The following is a 16650-nucleotide window of genomic DNA, read 5'->3' as shown; positions in this document are numbered from 1 at the left end:
TGCAGGACTCTCCCTGGCCTACAAACAGAGAGGGGGGTGAGAGAGAGAGAGAGAGAGAGAGAGAGAGAGAGAGAGAGAGAGAGAGGAGAGGGAGAGGGAGAGGGAGAGGGAGAGGGAGAGGGAGAGGGAGAGGGAGAGGGAGAGGGAGAGGGAGAGGGAGAGGGAGAGAGATCCACTTATTTCTCCTGGTGTGTGTGTGTGTGTGTGTGTGTTGGAAATTTTTAAAGGGCCTAGCCAGAATGTTCTTTCTTTCTTTCTTTCTTTCTTTCTTTCTTTCTTTCTTTCTTTCTTTCTTTCTTTCTTCCCCCTGAGACAGGGTTTCTCTATGTTATCTTGGATGTCCTGGAGTCACTTTGTAGGCCAGGCTGGCCTCAAACTCACAGCAATCCACCTGCCCCTGCCTCTCGAGCACTGGAATTAAAGGCGTGCGCCACCATCCCTGGCTCAGAATGTTCTTTCTTAGATCTGTCCTGAAGTTACAAACTGACTTTAGCAGTCATGTGAAGGCTTAACTGTGTGTGTGTGTGTGTGTGTGTGTGTGTGTGTGTTGTGGTGGTGGTGAGGTGTGCTTGCCTACATATAGTGATGCTGGCTTGTGACTGAGTGGTGCAGTTCTTTGCCATGTGGACTTTTCCACAGGGAGCTCCTTGTGGGATACTGGCTGACTGTCCCCATATGAGAGATGCTAGAGGCCAAAGCATATCTCATGGCTTACCCTTCAAAGACCTATGGCAAAGTGGGCATAGTGATACATATTTGTAATCCCAGCACTGGAGAGGTGCTACTCGTGAATTCAAGGCCAACTTCGGCTATAAAGAAAGGAAAAAGTAAAGAAAAAGAGAAGACCACCAGCCGGGTGGTGGCGGTGCATTCTTTTAATCCCAGCTTTCCAGAGGCAGAGGGAGCTGGATCTCTGTGAGTTTGAGGCCAGCCTGGTCTACATAACCAGTTCAGGACATCCAAGACTACATAGAAAGACCCTATCTAAAAAAAGAAAAGAGCTGGGCATGGTGGTACATACTTTTAATCCCAGCACTCAGGAGGCAGAGGCAGGTGGATCTCTGGGAGGTCAAGGCCCAGCCTGGAATACAAAGCGAGTCCAGGACAGCCAGGGCTACACAGAGAAATGCTGTGTTGGGGAAAAAAAAAAAAAAAAAGGAAAGAGGAAAAAAATCTGAGGCTTAAAGAGGCTATTTTCTGACTCACTCATTTCAATAACAGTTTTATTAACTTGTGGGAAGGGGTGGGGTCAGAGAACAATTTGCAGGAATTGTGACTCCCATCACGTGGGTCCCAGAACCCAAACTCAGGTCTTCAGAGCTGGCGGAAAGTCCCTCTCCCTGCTGAGCCATCTTGCTGGCCCCTGCCTCAGCTATTTTAACTATCATCAAATTCTTCATTTGCCATAGTTTATGGAAATCTCAAAAGGGACTATTTATTAACCTTATGCCTAGTTAAGAGTCTACCCATTACTGGCCAGGGGGTGCACACTTGTAATCCCAGCACCGGGGAGGTAGAAGCAGGCTGGCCTGTTGAGTTTATGGTCAAGCTGATGTATAGGAGGAGTTCCAGGCTAGTCAGAGTTACATGGTAAGACCCGGTGTCAAAACCACACAACACTTTAGCCCGGTGGAAGCCTTTTTCCAAGAAAATGTGTGTGTGGCCTTTTATTGGACACATAAGAGATTTTGCTGTTCACTGTGGAGTATCAGCCAGTGTCTCTAAAACACTCTAAGCTTTTAAAATAAAAGTGCTTAACTCCGCAGCTAACTGTTGTAAATATGCATAGGGCAGCACGCCAGCCAGTTCCCAGAAGGCAGCAGGATGTGAGCGTCACTTTGTGAAGCACACATATTACTGGAGTCATCATATTCTCCCACGGACTAAGGAGAAGTAAAAAGACACAGGCACCCTTTGACATAGTTTCTTCTGCAATTCCAATAAGTGCTGACGGTGCCTGAGGAAGACGAAAAGCATATTAAGTGTCCATGCCAACCATAAGCTACATCCTGATTTTAAATTTAAATAAGATGAAGGAAACTGTATCTTGGAACCAGAGAGAGTATAGAAGGAGCTTTGGCTTCCTTGCTCTCCACACATTCCTAGATTTCCCCCAGCAATGTGGTGATTAAGTGAATATAGGGTAGGTTTTTGGTGTTCTGAGATGGCTCTAGGGGGTCTTTCTAGATTGTGTGCAGTGCAGTGTGTATGTGTGTGTGTGTGTGGTGTATGTTTGTGGTGTGTGTGGTGGTTATGGTTTTGTCAGCTTGACACAAGCTAGGGTCATCTGGGAAGAGAGAACTGAAGAACCAGCCTGCCTCCATCTTAGGCTTAAAAGCCATCTTGTAGTAAAGACAAATTAGGTTCTATCCTGTTTATGATTAAACCTTTGTTTCTTAAGGGTTGAACTATGCCCCAGAACTACAAAAGGTTCTGTACTGACTGTCTAGCAGTCAGGCCCCTTCTGTGGCTCTGACTCACCTGCAAGCAGTTGCTTCTTTATTTATACAATTTTCACAGAACAAAGACAGACTAATGATTATCCAAGTGGTACAGAATATGTGTTTTATTTCTCATTACATACCTAGGGTTACAAGTTCAGTTACAATTACAAACACCAAACAGAGCCGGGCGTGGTGGCGCAAGCCTTTAATCCCAGCACTCTCGAGGCAGAGGCAGGTGGATCACTGTGAGTTCGAGGCCAGCCTGGTCTACAAAGCGAGTCCAGGACAGCCAAGGCTACACAGAGAAACCCTGTCTTAAAAAACCAAAAAAACAAAAAACAAAACAAAACAAAAAAACCAAACAGAACAGATTTTATCATTGCTATTAGCTCTATAAGTCCAACTTAAAGAATCTAAAGAATGTCTCTTCCACCAGGTGTGGTGGTGGCACACGCCTTTAATCCTAGCACTAGGGAGGCAGAGGTAGGCGGATTTCTGTGAGTTCGAAGCCAGCCTGGTCTACAAAGGGAGTCCAGGACAGCCAGCCAGGACTACAATAGAAACCAGTCTTGAAAAACCAACAAAACAAAAAAACAAAACCCGACCCTGCAAAAAAGAATATCTCTTCCAAAGCAAACACACTTTAAAAAAAGATTTAGGGTTTTCTCTTTCTTTCTTTCTCTTTTCTTTTTCTTTTGTTTTTTCGAGACAGGGTTTCTCTATGTAACCTTGGCTATCCTGGACTCACTTTTTAGACCAAGCTGGCCTGGAACTCACAGCAATCTGCCTGCCTTTGCCTCCCAAGTGCTGGGATTAAAGGCGTGAGCCACTACAGCCCAGTTTAGGTTTTTTAAATTATTATTTTTTTATACAGTGTTCTGCCCACATGTGTGCCTGCATGCCAGAGGAGGGCACCAGATCTCACCAGAGATGGTTGTGAGCCGCCATGTGGTTGCTAGGAATTGAAATCAGGATGTTTGGAAGAGCAGCCAGTGCTCTTAGCCTCTGAGCTATCTCTCCAGGCCCCAAGCAAACACATTTAATATATGATAGCCTGCTTTTAGGCTGACAATGTTTGTAGTCTGAGAGCATTCCAGACAAGCAGAAAATATCTGAACTAGTCTTTTGTTTCTTTGTTTGTGAGACAGGGCTACTCTGTGTAGCCTTGCCTGTCCTGGACTCCCCTTGTAGACCAAGCTAACCTCGAACTCACGGCAATCTACCTGCCTTTCCCTCCCAAGTGCCACCATGCCCGGCCTGAACCAGTCTTTTTACAAATGTTGGGTTTCAGACCCTGCACAATCCACTGATGTGCCTATTTAACATATCAAAATAGGGGCCTGGAGAGATGGCTCAGAGGTTAATAGCACTGTTTGTTTTTCTAAAGGTCCTGAGTTCAATTCCCAGCAACCACATAATGGCTTACAATCATCTACAATGAGATCTGGTGCCCTCTTCTGGCGTGCTGGCACACATATGGGCAGAATACTGTACAAATAATAAATAAATTTTAACAAACAAATAAAAACTGGGGGCTAGAGAGATGGCTCAGCAGTTAAGAGCACTGACTGCTCTTCCAGAGGTCCTGAGTTCAATTCCCAACAACCATATGGTGGCTCACAGCCATCTATAATGGGATCTGATGCCCTCTTCTGGCCTGAAGGTGTATATGCAGGCAGAGCACTGTATACATAATAAATAAATAAATAAATCTTTAAAAAAAATCAGAAACCCTGTCTCAAAAAAACAAAACAGAATAAAACAAAAATATCAAAGTGGACCTGGCCTCTGGATTCTCCCAGCATCCCTCAGTCCCTGACTGTTACAGGGCATGGCTGGCATGACATATCCTACCCTCTACACTAAACTTTCCAGCCCAGGAGCTGGGCTTTCTCTCCCCAAGAGGCTCTTTACTATATAAGCCAGATTCTGTGTGTGTGTGTGTGTGTGTGTGTGTGTGTGTGTATCTGTGTGTGTCTGTGTCTGTGTGTATGTACAGGTGAGCACATGCTCTTTCTTTCTCCCCACTACCCTTCTCTGTCTCCCTGACTTCCCTGGACCTTTTCCTCAGGACTAGTGAACCAGCTTGAAAGCTGCCCCCAATAAACCTGCCTTTATACTTTAACTTGGCCTGAATTGGTTCATTTTGTCAGCAGGAGAATTCCTATCAATGAATTGCAAATACTATTACCTAACTTCTTTTATTATAGGCTTTATCATCTACGCTATCAACTAGGAAAAGTTTATTTTAGTCAATTTATCTTATTTACTGAATTTTATTCCTCCAGGGGGTGTAACCTGTATGACCATTCTATCTTTTTTTTTTTTTTGAAGATTTATTTATTTTATGTATACAATGCTCTACCTGCATGTGCACCTGGATGCCAGACGGGGGCATCAGATCCCAGTATAGATGGCTGTGAGCCACCACGTGGTTGCTGGGAATTGAACTCAGGACCTCTGGAAGAGCAGACAGTGCTCTTAGCTTCTGAGCCATCTCTCCAGCCCCTACCTCCCCATCTTTAAACTATATTTTCAGAGAGCTCTAAGCCTATAACAAAAAGAGAGGGGGTTGTTGGGTGATGGTCTGATGTATTTTGATGCTAATTACTGTTTGCTGTCTCTGTGATCCACCTTTTAATTAATAAAAAGCCATCCTACCTGGGCAGGGCAAAGGAGATAGCAGTGTGGCTAAGATTCCTTGGGGGGAGCAATGAGGGGGGAAGAGAGAGAGAGAGAGAGAGAGAGAGAGAGAGAGAGAGAGAGAGAGAGAGAGGAATCCTGGGAAGAAAAAAGAGCGCCATGAGGAGGAAGAAGAAGGACGCAAAGAGAGACCAAAGGAGCAGGAAGGCCACCATGGGTTAGATGGAAGAGAAACACATGGCAGGCATGGATGGAGATTCAGCCCAGATAAAAAGCATTAGCAAGTATGGGATACCTGCCCCACTACGGGAAATAGTTTAGAGGTTTGACATCTGCCCTGCCCCAGGTTAACTAAGGCTATTTTAAAATATAACAGGTGTCTGTGTTTTGATTGATTGCTGGCCAGACCTACTGATAATACAGATAATTTAAAAACAATAAGTGGTGCCCAACATGGTAGGCAAGTATCCACACTCTTTTTTTGTTTGTTTGTTTGTTTTTGTTTTTTTGAGACAGGGTTTCTCTGTGTAGCCTTGGCTGTCCTGGACTCGCTTTGTAGACCAGGCTGGCCTCGAACTCACAATAATCTGCCTGCCTCTGCCTCCCAAGTGCTGGGATTAAAGGCGTGCGCCACCACACCCGGCTCCACGCTCTTAAAAATCATATTTTGTCATAGTCTACTCATGGTCACTCTTACTCAAACAACACAAGCCCAGATCCCTGCTCCAACCTCTCTGCTGCTGTCTGCTCATGTGTGATAAGACAAGGCAGGAGCTGACAATGGGGAGTGTATACAAGACAGAGTGTTTCGTTTTGCAGGATGCAGAAGCCATGAATAAGAAGGCATCCTCTGTGGTGAGGTGCGCTGAGGACATGTGCGTGCACATGCTGCATGCTCTAAAGGAACTTTGGATGACTCTCCTTTCCTAGTGAGTGTAAACAACTTCATCCCTTCTTCTAGGATGCCCTATAGGGGTCGGGAGCAGAAAGCAATTTGGGACAATGTTGGACCATAGAAGCCAAGTCTCAGTCCAAGTCTCTGAATTCTCAGCAGAGGCCAGGATAAAGTTCATGGGCTTTTCCCCCTCCTGAGTTAGGGTTTCTCTGTGTAACTTTGGCTCTCCTTGACTCACTTTGTAGACTAGGCTGGCCTCAAACTCATGAAGAGCCACCTGCCTCTGCCTCCCTGAGTGCTGAGATTACAGGAGTGTGCTATCATACCTGGCTCATGTACTTTATTTATTTAGGTTTTTTGAGATAGGGTTTCTCTGTTATGTTGGACATCCTGGACTCGCTTTGTAGACCAGACTGGCCTCGAACTCACAGAGATCCACCTGCCTCTGCCTCCCGAGTGCTGGGATTAAAGGCATGTGCCACCACGCCTGGCTCATGTACTTTATTATATTATATTAATTTCTTTGAGCCAAATATGGTGGCTCATGCTTGTAATCCCAGCACAAAGACAAAACAATATTTGTTTGGGAGACAGGATCTAACTATGTAGCTCTGGTTGGCCTGGAACTCATTATGTAGAACAGGCTGGTCTGGACCTCAAAGAAACCTACCTACCTTTATCTCCCAAGCACTGGGATTAAAGGTGAGTGCACCAGTCGGGGTGGTGGCGCACGCCTTTAATCCCAGCACTCGGGAGGCAGAGGCAGGCGGATTATTGTGAGTTCGAGGCCAGCCTGGTCTACAAAGCGAGTCCAGGACAGCCAAGGCTACACAGAGGCAGGCTGATCGCTGTGAGTTCGAGGCCAGCCTGGTCTACAAAGTGAGTCCAGGACAGCCAAGGCTACACAGAGAAACTCTGTCTCGAAAACGAAAAAAAAAAAAAAAAAGGTGAGTGCACCTATACCAAGCCATTTTATTTTTAATTAGTCAAGAAATGAGAGAGAGAGAAAGAGAGAGACAGAGACAGAGACAGAGGCAGAGGCAGAGGCAGAGGCAGAGGCAGAGGCAGAGACAGAGAGAGACAGAGAGAGAATGCCATAGCATCATCTGGAGGTCTGGTTTTTTGGAAGTTACTTGGCTTTTTCCTTGCACCTTGTTTTGAGGCAGTCTCTAGCTTCTGCCTCTGTGCTATGTACCCCAGGCTAGCAGGCCAGCTCTGTCCCTACTTGATCTTTTGTTAAACAAGTACTGGGATTACAGGTGTGCATCGCTGCGTTGGGCTTTTCACTTGTGTTTCAGGTCATTGGGTTTACACACCAGACATTTTTATTCACTAAACCACCTCTCTTAGCCATGTTTTTTGGTTGCTTTTGTTTGTTTGTTTTGTTTTTTTGAGACAGGGGTTTCTTCCTGTAGCCTTGGCTGTCCTGCAGTCACTTTGTAGACCAGGCTGGCTTTGAACTTGTCTTTTTTTTTTTTTTCCTTTCCAAGACAGGGTTTCTCTGTGTAACCCTGGCTATCCTAGAACTCGATCTGTAGACCAGGCTAGCCTCGTACTCACAGAGATCTGCCTGCCTCTGCCTCCCCGAGAGCTGCGATTAAAGGTGTGTACCGCCCCTCCCCCTGCTCTGCCCTCACCCACTCCCCCAGCTTGTCTGTTTGTGTTTTGAACAAAGACTCACTCTGTAGTCCAGGCTAACCTGGACTACTAGGTACAGCTCAGGCTAGCCTCAAGCTCACAGTTATCCTCCTGCTTCAGCTCGCTACTTACTGTGATTATAAGCTTGAGCCATAGCAACCTATTCTTTTGTTTTAACTTCTTTTGAGACATGGTCTCATGTAGCCCAGGATAGCCTCACTCACGCTCACTAGGTACCTCAGGATGATTTTTGAACTTCTGCCTCTCCTGCCTTACCCACCCCCACGCCCACCGTGGGAAGGACTATAGATGTGTATCACTGTGTTCGGCCTAAGTCACTTCATTCATTTTGAGATAATTATAAATTCATCGAAAGTTGAAAAGCTAGTAAAAAGCTTTTTTTTTTCAATTCTTCAATAAAATGTAGCTCTTTTTTGTGATGCTGGGGACTGACCCAGGGTCCACTTTATGAATGAAATGCAGATGGGCATCCTACCGCTGACCCATACACAGCCTTAGTACTCTTTTGACTCTTTATTTTGCGACAAAGTCTTGCTAAGTGGCCCACGTAGGCCTTACACTTTTTTTTTTAATTAAAAAAATATATACAATATATTTTGAGAGACTTGAACTTTTGATTCTCCTGTCTCAGCATCCCATGTTGCTGGGAATATAAACCTGTGCTACTACATATAACAGGAAGAATTATCTTTTCAAGAGGTAAAATCTGGGGCTGGAGAGGTGGCTCAGCAGTCATGACTGGGTTTCAATTCTCAGCACCCACACAGCAACTCATAACCATCTGTACTCCAACCCCAGGGGATTTGACGTTCTTCTGTCCTATAAAAGCACTGCATGCATGGGGTACTTGCAGGCAAAAACAAAGTAAATCCTGATTTTAAAAAAGCCGGCACACAGCTGGGCCTAGTGGCCCACGCCTTTAATCCCAGCACTCGGGGAGCTAGAGGCGGGTTGATCACTGTGAGTTCGAGGCCAGTCTGGTCTACAAAGCAAGTCCAGGACAGCCAAGGCTACACAGAGAAACCCTGTCTTGAAAAACCAAAACCAAAACCAATAGAAAGGAAGGAAGGGAGAGGGAGGGAGAATTACCCTCAATTTCAAGTATTAATTCTTGAGTCTTGAAAGCTTTATTAGTGCTTGTCTTTGCTGAGGTGGCCACTAGAGGGCGGGCTTGGCCTTACACACCATGGAAGATGGTCATGGATTCCTCTGCTTTAACTGCTTTAGTTCTCTGGAAGACGCTTTGGCATTACTATAGGGGTTTGCCCATTGGACTATAGAATGGACTTGGGGTGTATTAACATTAAACACATAGTTTAACAGTAACTCCCAGAGAATGAGAAAGCAAGTCACAGAGTTCAAGAAAACATCTGTGAAAGTTGTGTCTGCCTGGCTGTGCTGGCAACAGACCTGTTTTTCTGGCACTTAGGAAGCTGAGACAGAATCAGAAGTTCAAAGCCCTTGGGGTCAGTCTGGATTAAGGAGCAAGATCCTATCTCAAAACAAAAAGGGGCTAGAGAGGTGATCAAGTATGAAGACCTGACAGTTTGGATCCAGCACCCATATTAAACTGAGAGCATGGCCTCACTGTTTGGAGGTGGAGACAGGATTGCTGGGCTCCAGGTTCAGTGAGAAATGCTGTCTCAAGACACTCTCACACATGTTTGCATACAACACACACACACACACACACACACACACACACACACACCAAGAAAGATATTTTGCCAGGATATTGACACACACTTGTAAATCCCAGCACTCAGGAGGTAGAGGCAGAAGTGTTAGTAGCACAAGGTCATCGTGGGGTATACGCGACCCTGTCTCCACAACACTCCCTGCCAAACAAACATCTTGCACAGTGGAGTGGATAAACTGCAGTATATCCAGACAGTGGAATATCAGTCTAGCACTAAAAGAAGATTCAGGCTGGGTGGTGGTGGCACACGCCTTTAATCCCAGTACTTGGGAGGCAGAGGCAGGCAGATCACTGTGAGTTCGAGGCCAGCCTGGTCTACAAAGTGAGTCCAGGACAGCCAAGGCTACACAGAGAAACCCTGTCTCGAAAAACAAAACAAAAATAAATAAGGAAAGAAAGAAAGAAGTAAGGCACTTCAAATACTTAAATAAATACCTAATAGTAAAAGAAGCCAAGGACACGCTCTCTGATTCTAACTATACCTTAGGAAAAAGGCAAAACCATGGAGCTGGTAGACAAGCTCAGTGGTTGCCAGGGCTTAGGAAGGGGGTGGTGGTGATGAGGAGGAGCAAAGGGCAGCTCTCTCTCTTCCTCCCCCCGCTTCCTATCTCTCTCCCTCCCTATAAATTTATTTTTTGAGGCAAGGTCTGACTCTGTAGCCTGGACTGGCTTTGACCTCCACTTCCCTCAGCCTCCTGAGTGCTGGGATTATTTCCTGTTATATATATATGGTGGATATACTTGTCAAACCTAAGGTTGTACTACAAAACATAATCCCTAGTGTGAGCTGTGAGTGCTGAGTGACAAGGACACATCGGTGTGGTCCACAGAATGAAACACTGTTCCAGTCTGGTGTGGGATGCTGCTATGTCGGGGAGGTGGGTGTATAGGGTGTTTCTGTTCCCACAGATCAGTGTTGCTATCAACCTAAAAGTTCTGTCTAAAAAGTCTTTTAGACACTGGGTGTGCTGGGTGTGGTAATACACTCTTTAATCCCAGATCTTGGTAGCAGGAGAGAGATCTCTGTAAGAGGTGGGTCTAGTCAACAGAGCTTCTGAGATAGCCAGGGCTGCATGGAGAGACCCTGTCTCAAAACAAACAAACAAACAAACAAAACAAGAAACAAAAACAAAAAACCAAAACAAAACCAAAAAAACTCAAGTCTAGTGTGTATGTATGTATGTATGTATGTATGTATGTATGTATGTATTATTTTTATTATTTTCTTCATTTCTCTGGGTAGCCCTATATGTCCTGGAACTCATTCTGTAGACCAGGCTGGTCTCAGAGATCTGCCTGCTTCTTCCTCCTGAGTGTGGGGATTAAAGGTGCGCTCTACCACCGCACTGCTAAAAATCTAGTTTTTAAAAATGCAATCTCCCAAGCAATAGAGCATTCTTCAGCTTTTTAGCGTGTTGAACCAGCTACTTAACTGTTTAGGCTTCCAGGCAATAACATAAGCGCAATTAACAGGATTTCTGAATTCTAAACACTCTTTTCTGAACAGAAATCCTGTGTGCATCACCTGTTTATTTCTCCGGTTCCTCTAGTTGTGTGCTGCCGTGCTCTGAGCGGCGTGGTGGAGTGCATGCACATCCCTTCCTGCCCTTTACAGCAGGGTATGCACAGGGTTATCATTTCCCCTGCAAACACCCGGAAATAGAGGTCCACACGGAGGAGTCCCCCCACTGTGACTTGCTGGTGTCTTGCACACTTGGTCTCATTTCCTATCTCTGCGATGGTGCCTACTCATGGCCCGGGAGACTAGAGCTGTCTGGGGAAGAACAGCTAGCAAGAGCAGGGAGAAGTAATGTCTGCCATCTCCTGGGAACCCCCCTGATCTATATTAAGACTCTACCATGAGTTTCCTCGGCACATCCAAGGGCCGTGTCCACGGTGGAGTGCAGGCTTAGGGACTCCTGACTTTTGGTTTTGGATTCTGCTTTCTGTTCAAAAGCTTCTAAAACCAGCGTGGGGGTGGTGTTTGATTTGTGTCTTTTAAAATTTCTTGTAGGGGCAGCATGACGGCAGAGGGAGGTTGCATGAGGGTAGTGATGGAAGACTGGCTGTGTATACTTCCGTAATTTAAAAATATGACCAGGATGTATTCATCTGTAGCCTTTTTGTTTTGTTTTGTTTTGTTTTCCGAGACAGAGTTTCTCTGTGTAGCTTTGACTGTCCTGGACTCACTTTGTAGACCAGGCTGGCCTCGAACTCATAGCAACCCATCTGCCTCTGCCTCCTGAGTGCTGGGATTAAAGGCGTGCGCCACCAGACCTGGCTCAGAAATAATTTATAGCTATACTGAACTATATATTCTATTTTTAACCACACATGCACACACAAACATATGTATTTAAGAATTTATATATAGTGTACATATATAATATATACATATACAAAGAAAGAACATAAGATTGGGTGGGTAGGGTAGGGAGGATCTGAGAGGAATTGGGGGAGAAGAAATCATGATCAAAATATATTGTTTACAAAGATTTTTTTTGAAAAGGTTAAAGATAAAAATAAAAGGACAGTGACAGCAATAGCCACCCCAACCAACTGTTCTGTCTTGCATAATTTGTTTTGAAAAGAGTTTGTTATTAAGTAAAATTTTAAGCTTAAAAAAACCCGCATATATATGGATACTTTTGAGAGGAAACATGAGGACCACAGTGGCAGTGATGGATTTGTGCTGGTCTTTGTTCCCTGTATCCCACACAGAAACACAAACAAAGGCTTCTCATTGTTGCCTCTGACCAGCTGATGACTACGGGGCTGAGTAAGCCATCCCGAGTGGCTGAAACCCCATTCCCAGTCACTTGACACCATGTAGGGAATACTATGTTGGAAATGTGCAGCTGTTCAAATCTCCGCCCCACCCCCCACTGGAAAGCCAGGGCCTTGAGGAACAGGAGCAGTCAATTCTACTTTAAAGGAATGTTTCCAGTGAACAGCTCTCCCACTAATCTAAGGGTGAAACACACTTCTCCCTGTTCCGTAACTGTAGCAAGGCTGTCTTCATAAGTAACGGAGGGCAAAATGCAGGGCTGGGGGTTGGTTTCTTAGCCATGAATAATCTCACCCCGGTGACTGGCTGGTGAGAAGAGCTCACTTCAGAGAAAATGGCAGCGAGCAGTTCACATTCCTCTTGTAATCATTCTGGAGTGAAGCTAAGTTACAGCCGGTGCAGAGGGAAGGGTCCAGCTTTTGCTGTTGCTGTCTGTTTTGAGATAGGGTCTCATGGAGCCCAGGATGGACTTGGATTCACAATGTAACCAATGATGACTTTAAACTCCAGACTTGTGCCACCACAGCTGGTTTCATTCACCATTTTTTAAAAAGGATTTATTTATTATGTATGCGGTGCTCTGCCTACATGTACACTTGCAGGCCAGAAGAGGGCATCAGATCATAAGATGGTGGTTGTGAGCCACCATTGTGATGGCTGGGAATTGAACTCAGGACCTCTGGAAGAGCAGTCAGTGCTCTTAACCTCTGAGCCATCTCTCCGCCAGCCCCATTCACCATTTTTCTTTTCCCATTCACCATTTTTCTTTTGGTTTTTTGAGACAGGGTTTCTCTGTGTAGCCTTGGCTGTCCTGGACTCACTATGTAGACCAGACTGGCCTGGAACTTACAGAGATCCACCTGCCTCTGCCTCTGCCTCCCGAGTGCTGGGATTAAAAGCATGCGCACCACTGCCCAGCCCATTCACCATGTGTCTATCTGATTAAACTTGACAAGTTAAGTGGATTTGCTGTGGTCATTTCTGACTGTTATACTCATTGACTTAACATCAAAAATTTTTATTATGTTTACTTGTTTCAGTGTCATGGCACATGTGAAGAAGTCAGGAGACAACTTGTGGGAATCAGTTCTCTCTTTTGTCACCTGGGCCCAGGGGTCAAACTCAGGTCATAGGGCTTCGAGGTAAGCACCCTTACCATCTCGCTCGCCCAAAATTTATTTCTCATCTTCTTAAGACTCTTTTTTTTTTTGGTTTTTTTTTTTTTTTTTTTTTTGTTTTTTTGAGACAGGGTTTCTCTATGTAGCCTTGGCCGTCCTGGACTCGCTTTGTAGACCAGGCTGGCCTCGAACTCACAGAGATCCGCCTGCCTCTGCCTCCCGAGTGCTGGGATTAAAGGCGTGCGCCACCACGCCCGGCTTCTTAAGACTCTTTGGGGAGCTGGGCATGGTGGTGCATGCCTGTAATCCCAACACTCAGGAAGCAGAGGCAGGCAGATCACTGAGTTTGAGCCCAGCCTGGTGTACAAAGCAAGTCCAGGGTAGCCATGGTTACACAGAGAAACCTTGTTTCCGAAAAAACAAAACAACCACAACAAAAAACAAAAACAAAACAAAACAAAATAAAACAAAAAAAGATTCTTCTGTAACCTATGCTTTTTGGGGGGGGGGATATTAATTCTTTGTGTTGGGGAGACTCCTCTGTGATAAATATGTAGAATCTGTTGTTGCTGTTTGTGCGTATGGCGGGGTGGGGTGGGGTGGGGTGGGGTGGGGGGGAATGTCCACAGGTCAAAATAAAGTATTTTCCTCAATATTTCTCCACCTCATTAAAAAAAACAAACAAACACCATTTTGTGTGTGCATGTGTGTGCATCTGTACCACAGTGAACAAGATGGAGAGTCACAAAACAACTTGTGAGAATCCACTCTTTCTTTCCACTAAGTGGGTTCTGGGACTTGAACTCAGCTCCCTGTGCTGTCCCGGTGGCAGGTGCCCTCATCTTATCAACCATCTCTCTGGCCCCTCTACCTGATTTTCTGAGTCAGGATCTCTCATTTATTCCACTAGATTGGCTGGAGAGAGACTGCCATTCTGTTCTTCTAGAGTTTGTATTAATATGCCATCCCAGTGAGAAATCACTCCTCACACTTGGAGATTAATATAGAGAAGAGGCTTTATAGTACAGCACACATCCAGCCCTGGCTAATGCTTAGCGAGGAGCCAGCCATGAATAGATTCTACAAACCTATGTACACTTTAGCTTTATGCATTCCATAAGCACTGTCATCCTAAAATTTCTTTTGAATCTTGGTCCCAGATCACACTGTGAACAGTTTAAATAGAGGCAGGAAACTGCTAGCCTGCCTGTTTAGGCAGATGGGAGATTTACACAGCACAGGTATTACATATTGTTAGAATTATTTTAAGTGCACGGTGTTATCTTGTGAATAGCTGTTACCTGGGGTCAGCTTGCCCACTTGGCAGAGATAGCCTTTTCTTTTATTTTTCATTAAAAAAAAATTATTTTATTTTAGGCTGGGCATGGTGGTTCATGCCTTTAATCTCAGTATTCGGGAGGCAGAGGCAGGAGGATCTCTGTGAGTTCGAGGCCAGCCTGGTCTACAAAGTGGGTCCAGGACATCCAAGGCTACACAGAGAAAGCCTGTCTCCAAAAACAAAACAAATGGTATTTTATTTTTTATATGTATGGGTGTTTTGCTTGCATGCATGTCTGTGTACCAGTGCGGGCCTGGTACCCAGGGAGGTTAGAACAGGTTGTGAGTCACCACGGGTGCTGGGAACTGAACTCAGATCCTTTGGAGGATCAGCCAATTCTCTTAATGGCTGAGCCATCTCTCTAGCCTCCAAATTATGCTCTTCTTAAGGACTTTATAGCTAGGACTTAATGATAGTTGTTACCCTGCCCTGCTCCCTTAAACTGCTTCTAGAGGCAAGTTCTCTGGTAGAGAAATGGGCCTAATAGCTGGTTATAAGGTAGGGTTGTCTCTTTTGTTGTTATGGGAATGGAGCCTAATGGTATAAGGCAGGGTTGTCTTCCTTGTCAGGAGAGTAGAGCTTAACGGCTGGCAGTACTGGTGAAAAACATTTACATCCTAACATCCTAAATTTCTAGTCGCTAACAGGCTATTACTTGTCTTCAGGATGTTTTGGAGCAGTGCTCCCTTAGCTAAATTTCACTTTATGTTACTTAATGTCTCCTAAGCAAATCTTTGTTGTTGTTGTTGTTATTGAGACAGGGTTTCTCTGTGTAGCCCTGGATGTCCTGGCCTCACTTTGTAGACAAGGCTGGCCTCGAACTCATAGAGATATGCCTACCTCTGCCTCCTGATGTTGGGATTAAGATGTGCACCACCACCTACTGGCAACTTTTTTTTTTTTTAAACAGGAACCCAATTTAGATACTCCCAAGTCAATGTCTCTTGTATTTTTGTGATTTACAAAAAATAAAAAAATAAATAAAACTTTTAGAGGCTGATAAGATGGTTGGTTCAACTGTGTACTGATATTAAAGGCATGTGCCACCATGCCTTACAAATATTTTCTTTCTTTTTTTTTTTTTTGGTTTTTCGAGACAGGGTTTCTCTGTGTAGCCTTGGCTGTCCTGGACTCACTTTTTAGACCCGGCTGGCCTTGAACTCACAGCGATCAGCCAGCCTCTGCCTCCTGAGTGCTGGGATTAAAGTTGTGCGCCACCATGCCCGGCTTACAAATATTTTCTAATTGTCTTTTTTAAGTTATTATTTTTAACTGTGTGTGTAGGGAGATGTACATATATGAGTCCAGGTGTCCATAGAGCCTAGAAGAGAGGACCTGATCCTTTGGAGCTAGAGTTACAGGCAGTTACAAGCTGCCTGATACAGGTGCTAGGGTCTGAATTCTGGTCCTCTGCAAGGGGACCATACTCTTTAATCACCGAGCCATCTCTCCAGTCCCTTAACCTTTTAAATACAGTATCGAAACTTATTCTATATAGCAAGCTTCCAAGTGATTGTCCTGTTGAACCATGTGTCGCTTTTGGAATTGTCTAGTTTACTTGTTCCATGTTGTCAAGGACAGAGATTCTTCCTACTTGTTCTGTGACCATCCCAACTAAATCGGCTTCAGTGTCTTTGTGGGCCTCTCAGTGCGGTCTCTTCCTCAGGATTATTCTTCATTTCCTCCTCCTGGCTCCCGGCTCCCAGCTCCCGTGCCTGCGCAGGTCTCCTTACTTCTTGCCTCAGGAGTGCTGATGGCTGGGGCATGGCACCTTAGACCTGACCCCTGCTCTAGCCTTCCTGGTTATGCAATATGACTCCAGCTGGCATTGCTCTGCCCCTAGGGCCCCTCTACTGGCTCCCTGTGTAGAATTAATGTGCAGCTTGAGTGGAAAGCCACAAGAATCTTGGGAGTGGGGTTTGCTGCTGCTGCCTCATTACCTGGTCCTTCCCTCCTGGGAAGTCCTGCTCCCCTGATCTTTCTGGGTCTCCAGCAGGGCCTGCTGCTTTCCCAGTTCCCAGAAGCACCCCAGAACTACTCGTTCACACAAGTCTCTTTTGTAGGT

The sequence above is a fragment of the Acomys minous genome (assembly GCF_964271855.1).
Source record: "Acomys minous genome assembly, chromosome: 8".
Lineage (NCBI taxonomy): Eukaryota > Metazoa > Chordata > Mammalia > Rodentia > Muridae > Acomys > Acomys minous.
The sequence above is the reverse complement of the archived record's forward strand: the minus strand, read 5'-3'. Positions refer to the sequence as shown.